Genomic DNA, 12837 nt, shown 5'->3' on the forward strand with positions numbered 1-12837 from the left:
GGCGCTCTTATAATTTGTCGATTAATTTAATAAACGATCCTAGTTGTAGTTTTGACAGTGTATATATATATATATATATATATATATATATATATATAGCTATATATAGCTGTATTGCTATATAGCTATATATAGCTGTATTGCTATATAGCTGTATTGCTATATAGCTGTATTGCTATATAGCTGTATTGTTGTATTGCTGTATAATTGTATTGCTCTTTGAATGGTATTCGTGTGCATTAGCAAGGACATATTCAATGAGATCGCTAGTGTGCATTGTGCATTAGTTAGTGTAGAATAGGGATCATTAGTGACGTCTAGTGAGAGTATTTTCTATCTATAAGAGAAAAATATATTAAGAAACGTGTAATATTGAAAATATTATTAAAATTAAATCTAAAATAATGGATCTAAAACATTTGGAATATTTAGCATATTTATCGTATATGTTTGTAAACGTTGCTTGTTTCTTAGAATACTCGAAATGCATGCAAATATCTTGGGTATATGAGATGATATTTTTCTTTATAGGATAAACGAAGAGAGAAAGAGAAAGAGAAAGAGAAAGAGAGAGAGAGAGAGAGAGAGAGAGAGAGAGAGAGATAAAAGAAGAAATATTGAAAGATAATCTCGATAAAGTGACGAAGATAGGCAATTGTTAATGTAATTCATTGTGTTAAGTTCTTCTAGAAAGGACCTATAAGGAGACAGTCAAAATCAAATAGAAGTATTAGACATAGATTGATTGTGCAAAATTCTTGATATCTTTAACGTCATTGGTTGATCAATTTGATAAATGTTTATATCCAAAATTTATCTTTTACTAGGATAAAGGAAAAATAAATAACAAAAAGATAATTATTTTCGAAAAGAGTAGTTGTCAATACCGTTTTATCATTATCACTTCTTTCGCTCCTTCAACAAAAATTGCAAAGTAATTTAATTAAATCTTATCAATGTGTAATAGATAAGTACATAATTAGAAAAGAATGGATAAAAAAATCATTATATATATATATATACATGCACACTCACATACACACATATATACAAATTAAACGATTTGTGAAATAGCCGTGGTTTCTCAGGAGATCTTCTAGGTAAATATATACCTTTTTTGTTTCTCGTCTAATGTCTTTAACTACTTGGTGGTTGTCTTAAACCAAAGGATTAATCTTCCTGATGCCGAAATCTTGCCGAGAGTGTTTTCCTTTCACTTAAGTGGAAGACGGAAAGAGAAAGGAGCAGATAAAGCTAGAGTGACAGAAAGAGACGAAGAGAATGCGAGAGAGAGAGAGAGAGAGAGAGAGAGAGAGAGAAAGAGAAACATTCGCAATTCTGTGGTTTCCCGATTCGATCTGCCCTTCCACGACGAAGTCAATTTAATTAGTTGCTCGGTTAGGCAGACCGCGCAAGACTACTACTCGAAATTAATTGAATTTAATATCATTCTTCATTTTTATAAGAAAATCTTTAAAATATGATAAAAGAAGAGAAAAAGAGACAGGCAAAGAAAAAAACAAAATAAATGAAAATATAATTCACTTAATAGCGTATATATATATATATATATATACGTGTTTGAGAAAATTTACAACAGTAGTATATACTCGATTATATTTGTATCAAATACATTTTTTTTTTTCTTTAAGTCTATTGTTATATAATTTTCGTAATTTATGATACAATTTGTACGTGATCAATAAAAAATATTTTTAAGTTAGATCATCTGCTTCTTTATTGTAGACACACACACACGTACACGCACACGCGCACACATACATGCGCACACACACACATACATGCACACACACACACACACACACACACACACACACACACAGAGACATACACAAGTCGGTTCTTTTTTTACTACTTGTCAGCTTTTGTCTACTTCGAGTGTTCCTGCAAAAATATCCTGACGTCGAACCACGAAGCGGTCAATTCGTAGATACGTAGAGTCGACGTCGTTTTCCGTCCACGTCGATTGTTCTCGCTTTTATCAACTCTCAATGGCAGTGTCGGTACGAATAGTGTAGAAGTGGATAAGAGAAAGGAACATCCGAGAAAAGAACGGTCGAAGAGAAAATTCGAGATGTGCGAACCGATGTAGAAACGAATCAGGAGAGAAAGAGACAACGAATAAAAAGAGATATAGACGTGGAAAGAAGGTAGGGAATGAAACTAACGTAATCTTCCTGCCCAAGGGTGTGCTTGCTTGAATGTCTGCATTTTGCCAGGCCCAAACCACTAGCTATCTCTTTCTCTCTCTCTTTTTTCTTTTCTCCCTCTTTCTCTTTCTCTCTCTCTCTCTCTCTCTCTCTCTCTCTCTCTCTCTGTCCTATCTCTCGCGTTGGTTTTCTCTCTTTTTGTCTCTCTTAGGAAGGAAAATGATGAAGACTGTACGGTTACTCTCTCTTCATATGTTTTCTTTCTTTTATTCTCGACTCATAAACGTTTTTTAATATTTTAATTTTCTCAGATCGTGAAACTCTTTATTTAAAAAACTTTCCCTTTCTTTCCTTCTTTTCTTTTCTTTTTTTCCTTTTTATAACATCTTTCATATCTTTTATAACATTAATATCTTTTTTTTTTTCCTTTTTCTGTTCGAATTGTTCACCTTACATCGATTCGTTTGACCGTTCATAATTTACGAGCTGAAATAGTGCCGATGAGACACACGGGAATTGTTCTTTGCTCGTTTTATCGGTCCGACCGTACTAGCCGAAGGTTCGGTCCACTTCGGAAAATGGCCACCTCTGAGAGTGGCAAAAGGGTGATTCCTCATGGGGATTAAGAGTTACTGTTGGGAATGTATGCGAAAAACAAGCTCGTCTTTGCTTCGTCTGTCCGTACATTTCTATATATTTGAGAGAGTCTAATGGCTGGTCTTTACGAATAGTCATTTTGTTAATTGAAAACCACGCCAATGAGTTGTGACAAAGACTTTCGCATTGCAGAGAGTGATAGAGGAATTATTTTTATTTTATTAGTACATTGGAAGAATTCAATTATGATAATGGAACTATTATATATATATATATATATATATATATATATATTTTTTTTTTGTTTATTTTTAAAAGATCAAAAATAAAGTTAAAGCACGAGTATAATAAGTAGATATATCTACACTAAAATCTTTTAGTCGTTTTTTTCGCCACCTTTTCTTATATGTTTTTCCTCGTCTACGACTACGGGATAAATTGCATTCTCGATAACGAAGTAAGTATACGTATATTAGGGAGATATGGTGTTGACGAATCGTCGAATATTTTGCTCAGTCAGAATTGCTACGACTCGATGAATTTTACGATTAATCATGGAAACTGGATCGTAGAATCGTTTCGGGACAACGATATACCGTAACTAAAATGGAAATGTGCAGTAATAAAATATGATAAGGATTTATGGCAAAGGTAATTAAAAGTATTTGAGATTAACAATTTATAATGATTTAAAGGCAATAGAAATTCATCTAGTGATTTTATTTTCGTATTCGCATTTTGTCAGTTGTTATTATCTTTGAAAAATTTGTTAGAGGAATTATATTTATTTGTAATATAAATAGAAGAAAAATATGAACATAGCTTAACGATTGTGACTACCATTGTTCAAAGAGAGTTCATAAATACAGATAGAAATTTTAGCAAGAATAATATTTTTTTCGATAGTTCAGGAACGTAAAAACTATTGAAGTTAGACCGAGCGTTAAAAAAAAAAAGTATCTATACCGTTCACCGTTGAGTCCATAAAGTGGGCTTTTTCTCGCGTAGTTGTATATGACAGTATAGCAAAAAACAATATAAAAAGAAAAAAGAGAACAACAGGATAACTTGAAAAAAATCCTTTAAAAGTCATATCTCAATAACGAAAGTTGTTGTATAGACGCGAAATAAAACTTTTTTTAGTTAAATCGTTTTTGTCAACGTCTCAAAATAAAGAAGGACAAGTTACCTTTTAAAATGACACCAGGTGCATATTACATAAAATAGTTTCATTATACGACTTGGTCGCTGACTTTTGAACAGATAAACTTTTACAAATTTAAATTTCAAACATTTTCAGAGATTATACTTTTTCTCATATTTTTTGCGATACTTGTAAAAAAAAAATTACTTTCGCTTCATAGTTCCTTTTTTTTTTTTATTTTGTTAGTAAAATGTAACGATACTTAACGATAAATAATGATCCAATAATTATATCATTTTGGATCAATTGCTTAATTTTCGTCAATATGTTTTCACTCAAGTCTACGTGAAAATAGCAGTTTTATAGATCATTACAACAAATGTTATTGTATGTTATTGTACTATGTAAAAAACAAAAATATATAATTCAATTAAAAAGAAAAAAATTCATTTATACATTAATTTAGCACATTTGTAAAAATAAAAAGATTTTTTTGATAGGTTCACACCCTTATGAGATATTCGAATATTGTAAGTTAAAGGAAACATCTCTTATTGTTTCTTATTTTATTCTTTACATTTTCAAATTAATCATTATCATATTTTAGATCTAATGTACTTTTTTTATTACATTGTGACACTTTTTATTTTATATTATTTTCATCGTACGTATCATAATTTATAACAATCATTTGAACTAATACATTGTAAGATTCTCTTTAATTTACATACCAACGATTAACCTTTAAAATTAATGGATGCTATTATCATTAAGCACGGAGATTTTTTTTTAACATTGCATAATCGGCGATATGAAATAATTGGGTTATAAGTAATTAACGTGCGATGCTAAGAAAAATAATTGACGATTAAATCCTTCGTTCTTTCAACGGCAAATAAATTCTAATTTTTTCCTGAGAGTTCTAGAGTCTCTTCTTAATTTCTGCGATGCGTTTGTGAGGATGTCTAGCACAGGAGATTCATAAGAAAGGTGAGAGAGAGAGAGAGAGAGAGAGAGAGAGAGAGAGAGAGAGAAAGAGAGAGGGTGAAAGAGAGGAAGAGAGTAAGGAAGAAGGAGAGGGAGAGTGAAGGAAATAGTGGTGGTAGTTGATAGGACGTTGGAAGGGATGACTAATTCATACGATAATTACGTAGCCGGAAGATGCGACTCGTAAATGGTGTGACGTTAAGATCCTTAATGGCGATGGTGGACCATCCCGTAGCGAGGAAAAGCACTGACTGAGTTAGTTGGTATCGCTATGCCGCTAGGTAATTATACGAAGCTTCATTTTGCTGTTGGTTCACTGAAAGCTAAAGCTCGATTTGTAAATGACTTTTACAAAGCGGTCTACACCATTTCTCTTCCTTCGTTTTGTTATATTCGGTATGTAAATCTTATTATTTATTTTCTTTTTTTTTTTTTTGTTTATTAGTTTTATGCATAGACAATTACATATATACATGAGTATGTACTTTGTAAGATTTTACTTGTTTTTTTATTTTGTCTCTTTAATTTCGTTAACTTTCGTTCGTTTGAAGAGATTGTAACCTTTAATAAATTTAAAATATTTATTATAATTTTTCGATACTAATAAAGATAAAAGTACAAGATAAATTAAATATATTAATGATTTAAATGAATTTTCAACGAAGTGTTATTTGCAAAATCTTACATAGTAACGAAATGATGGGTATGCCGTTTATTGACTGTTCTCTTTATCTATTGAAAGAAACTAGAAAGTAGTTAAAAGAAGTGCGAACGAATGCAACGAACGTTGTTAAATGATTAACGATCGACATAACGGTCGGAGTTTAACATCGTTAGCGCTTGATCAGACTGAAGCTTCGAAGAAAATTAGTCTCGAGTGGCTCTTCTCTGATGCCACAAAAGTGTGATTGATCGTTGGTCCTTCTATTGGTAACAATATATTACATACATACGTAGATATATGATACATAAATTTATCTTCGTTAATTGACTAACACATTTATCCTTTCAATTTCTAAAAAGGATACATTATATCTATTTTTGAATTGTCGAAAAAGCAGAATTGTCAGTATCAACACATTCACGAACATAATATACAGGGTGAATCTAAACATCACGTATAATGTGATTCAAAAAATTGCTTCCTTAATGATTTTCGTTATATAGCTAAATTGAAAATTACTTTTCTTATTACATAATATTACTACATAATAGCATCATTTTTTATGTGTTTTGAGTTTAAGCAATCGAAAAAATATAAAAATGCGGATGAAGTTATAGGGTTTCACCCTATATATTAACTTTTAAAGTATCTTCTTGAAAGGACTATTATCTTGAATGTCGACTCGATTGAGAATATTTTAGACTTACGAGGAAGACTTGAAATAGAACGAAGCTTTATGTTCACAGCAAAGTAGAAAGTAGAAATTGAACAGTTTCGAGTATTCTAGGGGAAACGAGCTAACTCCAGTATTGTAACTACCTTCCTCCGATAGCCCTTCCTGAAGAGCTGTATAATAAGCGAACGTACAACGAACTCGATCCCGGCGGGCACAAAATCCACTATTTCGCTAGTGTCTACCTGAATCGTTTCAACGATTGGATGGTTATCATAGAGCGATAGTCGCTCTCATGTGCAACGGAACACCGTTTGCAGAACTCCTACCGTAAAATTTTAAACGTTACGTTGTCGTCTATGGGTCTTATACTCTCTTTCGTTAGACGTTATGAACCGTACCAATTTATAAAGAAAATCTGATACAGTATAATATATATTTTATTTCGAATTTTCTTATATTTCATGATAAAAACAAAAGAGATGTCTTTAATCGCACGTATTTACAATTTACTTTTGATGATAATTAAATAGATCGTTTGTTTCAACAAGAAAATGATGAAGGAGTATTATTATATCATTTTCATAAATATAAAATTGTGATGAATTATCGTAAAGAATCATGTGTAAAAGTTGAATGATTTGTTTTCAAGAAAATCAACGATGTTCGCTTTATCATATTGATAGTATTTGAATACATAGTTAAAGAAAGGATTTTTTTTTCCCTTTAAAATGATATTAGTTTCAACACTTTACAATTTTTTGTTCCAAAGATATAACTCTTTTAAATTTGCCATTCATAATTTCATTCAATGTCTACCGTAATAATAACTCTACGATACGTAGTAAATAGTAAAATTTGTTTATTTACGTCAGCTAATTTACGTAAGTTCCAGAAATTTATATAGGTCAATGGATTTCCAAGAAATTATATAGGTTAGTATCTACGGAAAAATTTATTTATTATATTTATATATCTTTCGAAAAGAGCTGTAGGAACATGAAACATATATTAATTTTTTTCTATTTTTTTTTTTATATTAGTAATAATTATTAAACAATTTGTTATTAACAATTTGTTAAAAATAATTTTTATAATTTCTTACAAAGTAATAATTAATATTATGTAATTCATAAGTATATACCTCTATAGATTTGCATATATATAAATTTTTAATCATTCATTTTAATCATTTTTTATAAACAATTTATTATAAATAATATTTATAATTCCTTACCGAATTTAGATTACGTTATTCATAAATATTATATATATATATACGTTATTAATAAATATTATATATATATACCAATTCATAAATATTATATATATATACCAATAGGTTTCCATATACATTTTTAACAATTTTTTAGTAATAATTTCTTATAAAAAATATATTTTTTATAAACAATATTTTCAAAATATATATATTCGTATACAAAATTTTACCAATGTATTATAAACAATTTGTTATAAATAATTTATTATCTGTAATTTTTTTAATTTCTTATAAATTCGTGTGATTTATAAATTTATACATAAATATATATATTTTTAATAATTTGTTATAAACAATATTTATAAACAATCTTTTTCAAATAAACGTTACATACAATATGCATTTATTACGAGAGTTATACGAGTTTGATTTAGACGTTAATTCCTGATTTCATCTTTGATTTTATAACAGTTTACGCCAGGAATGTAATGTAATTCTTGATCGATTTTGATGAGAAAGATTTTATTTTAAAAATGAAGGTTTAATATAATTAAATAAGCTTGAATAATTATTATTTTTTATTATTACAGAAATATTTTTCTCGTTGTCGTTATCGATTAAAGAAATAATAACAAGTATTTGAAAGACTTTAAAACGTTTGAATAATTTAAGATTGATTTAAAATATGTATAGTACTATACTCTAATAGTTATTAATAATAATATAATAATAATTTATATTAATAATCGAAACATTTATAATAATAATTAAATTCGAATATTTTTTAAAACATGACATAGTTCTCGTAATATACATTTAAAATTTATTAATTTAATATTTCGCTATGTTTACATTCAAAATTTTAAAATGTCGATTTTGTATTCCAATGAGTAAACGTTTAAATAATTTATACTTTCGATAATTTTATAAATATTTCAACAATGTATAACGTACATCAAATATAATTGAGAAATATTTAAATAATAATATATATTATCTTGAAGTAGAACCAATGTTGGTCGCGATAAAAAACTTATTTATAGTTTATTAGATTCGTAAACGTCCTTCATTATCTTACAGTAGAATGTCCATAGTGTTCATCAACAAAGATTTAAAGTAAGTATATTTTTTTAACAAATATTTTTGTAATAATTTTAACAATTTTGTTATTATAATAATAATACTAATCATGTGATTTTTATTTTTCTATTTCAGAACATCGTTACAATCGTGCACGAAGCGATAAAGAAAACGAGTGTCGTATCATTAAAAAAATGCAAAAATTGTGAAATAAAGTCAGTGTTGTTCGTCGTAAATAAAAATTTCGGTCGCTATAAGAAACTCATCTATAGTATCTTATTTTCATTAGCTCGTTATTAAATTCATACCAATCCTAAGATACATCATCATAATGACATCGGGCTCTCGATTTGATTTGAATAAATCGTAAGTATTCGTTTTTCTTTATATATATATATATATATATATATATATATATATATATATATATATATATATATATATATTTTATTCTGTTTGATTTCGGTTCACTATTGCAGATGACATATCGTCTTCTTATTTTTTCTATTTCAGATGTGACGACTGATTTTCTTTCCTTTCAAAGAAGAAGAAGGAGAAGAAGAAAAAAAAAAGAAGAAGAAGAAGAAGAAGAAGAAGTAGAAAAAGTAGTGAGTTCTTCGATGAAAGTTCTCAAAAAGAAAACGAAGAAACTTTCCGATCTCAGCGACTACTATGGTTGTTGCAAAGTTGGTGTGTTTTGGAGCCATCGCAGAACTTCTATATCTAGTGAGTGAATTTTTAAATCTCTCCGATCGACTCAATCACGCCGAGGACGAAAAGTCCAACATCGGCATCGGGTGATTGGTTGTAATTAATTTGTAGAAGAACATTGACTGACTACGAGCAATTATTTTTTTTTTTTTTTAATTTACTCGTCAATGTTTCTTTATTTTTTTTTTTTTTTTTTTCATTTATCATACGTAAATATATTAAATTGTGATATTATTCTTTTTCTTTCATATTCGTTTATAATTATTTGCATATACTTCAGTGCATTGTTTTATATTTTTGTCTAGCGAAAATAGTGAAGAACTTAATATATTAAGCGTCTCAATTCATAAAAATATCGTGTGATATAAATAACATTTATACAAGGGTATTTATGAGTTCTAATAAAGAATGAACAAGAAGACATTCGCGACAGATGGTACTTGGATTACAAGCGAAATTGCATAATTTTCTTGTAATCTGAGTAACCACTTGTAACGACGAGTGTTCAAGAAATTTCCATTATATCCTTAGATAAAAATTAATACAATATTTAATCAATTTTATGTATAAAATAAAACTGTCAATAGAATTGTCTTCCTTTTGAAAAAAGAAGTCGAGAAAAAAGTAGAGAAAAAAATTGAATAAACGAAGAGACTTATAAAGTCATAATTTCTTAGGTCTAATTGATGAGTTAATCTTTTTTAGCTTCGGATTTTCAACACTTAATATACTAATTGCTGTTTTTAAGTGAAACATACGATTGAATTAGAGTGTTATGGAACATGCTCATTAGTAAAGGTTTTTGAATCCATGGTTTAATGTGAGAGAATCGTGGAGTGAATGAGAGAATCGTAGAGAGAATGTTGGAATGAATGGTTTGGAATGAATTTTTTAAATAAAAGTTATAGGCAGACAAGTAGCGTATTTTTTTGAAATTTAATTTTAAGTAGGATTAGAGAAAGACGTAGAATGTACTTCACATACAAAATTGGTACGTTCGACCTTCGGATTTATAAAAAATAGTCACTTAACTCGATCATGCTTATATTTTTTAATTCATTTTGTATATAATTTTGTATTATTATTCAAATAAATTTGCAATCATTGGAAATTGATTAGTTCTTATTCCGATTCTATTTTCAATGAAGTAAAAATCGATTCGATAAGGAAAAATTTTGGATGAATTTTATATTTAGTTTTGAAATGGTTAACATTTCGTACACTTATAATTTTGTTGTTTAAATATTTGATATGGTATAATGTAACGATTTATATATGAAATATTTTATATTTTATTAATGAACAAATACATCAGGGTTAAATAAGCACACCATGATGTATATTATATTTTTCATTTGCACTGTGTTACGGGAAGCGATTAAGAATTAAGTATTTTTTATTTTCAATATAAGTAATACATATATTGTAATATATATTTTTATTTTTATAAAATAAAGTGATATATAGATCAAGGTTTAGTTTCATTTCGGTGATTTGTTGTATCTGAAATTTTGCGATGTAGTAATTCAAAACATACAAAAATAATTAATTGTGAAAAGCTTAAGAAAGTTTCTTTTTTTTCTAAGTTAAATCGAGTATTTAAAGAATTTCTTCGATTTATATTTTAAACATTGTTCGAGTACAACGAGTATTATATATTTTTATCTTACAATATACTTTTCAAACATCATTTTTCATAATATTACATTTAAGAATGCTTTAAAATCATGAATTAGAAAACGATATTATTTCAATTAAAATTTTTTATTTCGATATCATAACATTTCTATATCGTTTTATGAGATACGAATATTTGAAATATATTTATAATTTATAATATATTTGAAAATGTTGTTTATAAGAACGTAGATTTATTTGTGATAAATTCGAATAATGAAAACGATAATGAAATTTATCGATTTAAAATCAATTTTATTGAATAAACATCGATTTAAATTTTTATAAGGAGGAACAAAAAACTATTTGGTTAAATGAAGTGGGATAGCTCTCTTATTTTTTTTTTTGATTAAATAAATAGACCTCGTGACGTATTATTAATTTTTCGCACTTTCTTCTAAAAGACATTGAACTCGATTAGGATTTATATTGATTTTAAAAGAATAATAATGTATACATTATTATGTATCGTTCAAAATCGTACATATCGTCTTACATATTGTACAAAAAATGATATTTAGCAGTAAACATAAAAATAAATAAAAACATAAAAAATAGGAAAAATAAAATGAAAAATATCATTCTCCTTTTTGTTCACACTTATTACTACAATTATTTACATAGCTATATAATGGTAAAAATATGATTCATTATAATGATTTTACAGTGATTGATTAACGTAAAGAAAGAAAGAAAGAGAGAGAGAGAGAGAGAAAGAGAGAGAAAATAATAATTAGCAAATTATGAGTCTCTTAAAGAATAATGCATTCGGCGATAAATATGTGACAAATTTTGTACTTAATGATGGTGATTTATATAATATGTTTTAAAAAGATTTATAAAGGTACGTACGTGCGCACGCGTGTGTGTATGTATGTATGCATGCATGTATAAAATATGTATCTAACGTAACGATACATAGATATTTGCTTAAGATATTAAAATGAAAATTAAATGATTAATTAAGTTTTTATTGATCAATGGTGCAACTGTAAAAACCGACTGCGTTGATCTTCGTGTAAAGTATTCTTCTAATTTGACTTTCTTGAGATTATCGATACGCAAAGAAATGTTGAAATGCATCGATTATGTTGAACGGATAAAGCAGACTGTACTCGCAAATCATTTCAGATATTTTTTCACACAATTTCGACGCGAAAACGCTCGGTTTCATTCGGATTCAATGTATTCCTTCGTTAAAGTTAACAAAAAGTATGATATAATATCCATGCCCGGCATCAAACATTTATTGAATAACTTCAAAGTTCCATCGATTATTCTAAAATCGTATCGATTGTCGCTTAATAGATGATCTTGTATTATAGCGCGTATTGTATAATTTATAGGATAGAAATGTGCCTTCTTTGGATCTGACACATTTCAATCAGTTTTGACAACGTTTAAAAAGATACGCGTTAACGCGTTAACGTGGCGTATCTTGATTCGAGCTTATCCATTCTCTATAAAAGATATTTGTTTACCATGAATAATCTAAAAGTATTTTGCGTAACGTAATTGGAATCGAATAGATACTTCTCGATGATTTCCTCGTAAAAATCATTCGGTAGAACGTCAGCGATGGCCTCGTCTATTTTACCGAAAATAACTTCTATGTACGATTTTATACGTTTGCTCATCGACATTTTCGATCTAAATAATGACGTTCTCTGCCATTTTTATGATCATTCGAATAAAATCAAATACATATTACGTGGGAATATTTGTCATTGAATTGATAAGATTCCATTTCTATTTTGCCAGTCTTCCGATTTAAATTCGCATATGCATTTTTTTTTAAGGTTGACAAGGCAATCGGTCCAGATTTCTTTTTGAACATATTGAAATTTTTTGTTATTATAATCTCGCGAATCGAATGATGTTTTTTCTTCTTTTATTGCGACAAGAGAAAATCCG

At 28.1% G+C, this 12837-nt stretch overlaps 1 long non-coding RNA gene across 2 annotated transcripts in view; it reads left to right on the top strand.

Annotated features, from left to right (window-relative positions):
• LOC124948848 overlaps window positions 1–12837 on the top strand; it is a 63806-nt gene that overhangs the window by 22918 nt on the left and 28051 nt on the right. For both annotated transcript variants that reach the window (XR_007100867.1, XR_007100866.1), the window contains exons 2-3: window positions 8671–8901; window positions 9049–9261. This is a non-coding gene — a long non-coding RNA (uncharacterized LOC124948848). The remainder of the gene's footprint in view (window positions 1–8670; window positions 8902–9048; window positions 9262–12837) is intronic.

The sequence above is a fragment of the Vespa velutina genome, chromosome 4, assembly GCF_912470025.1.
Source record: "Vespa velutina chromosome 4, iVesVel2.1, whole genome shotgun sequence".
Classification (NCBI taxonomy): domain Eukaryota; kingdom Metazoa; phylum Arthropoda; class Insecta; order Hymenoptera; family Vespidae; genus Vespa; species Vespa velutina.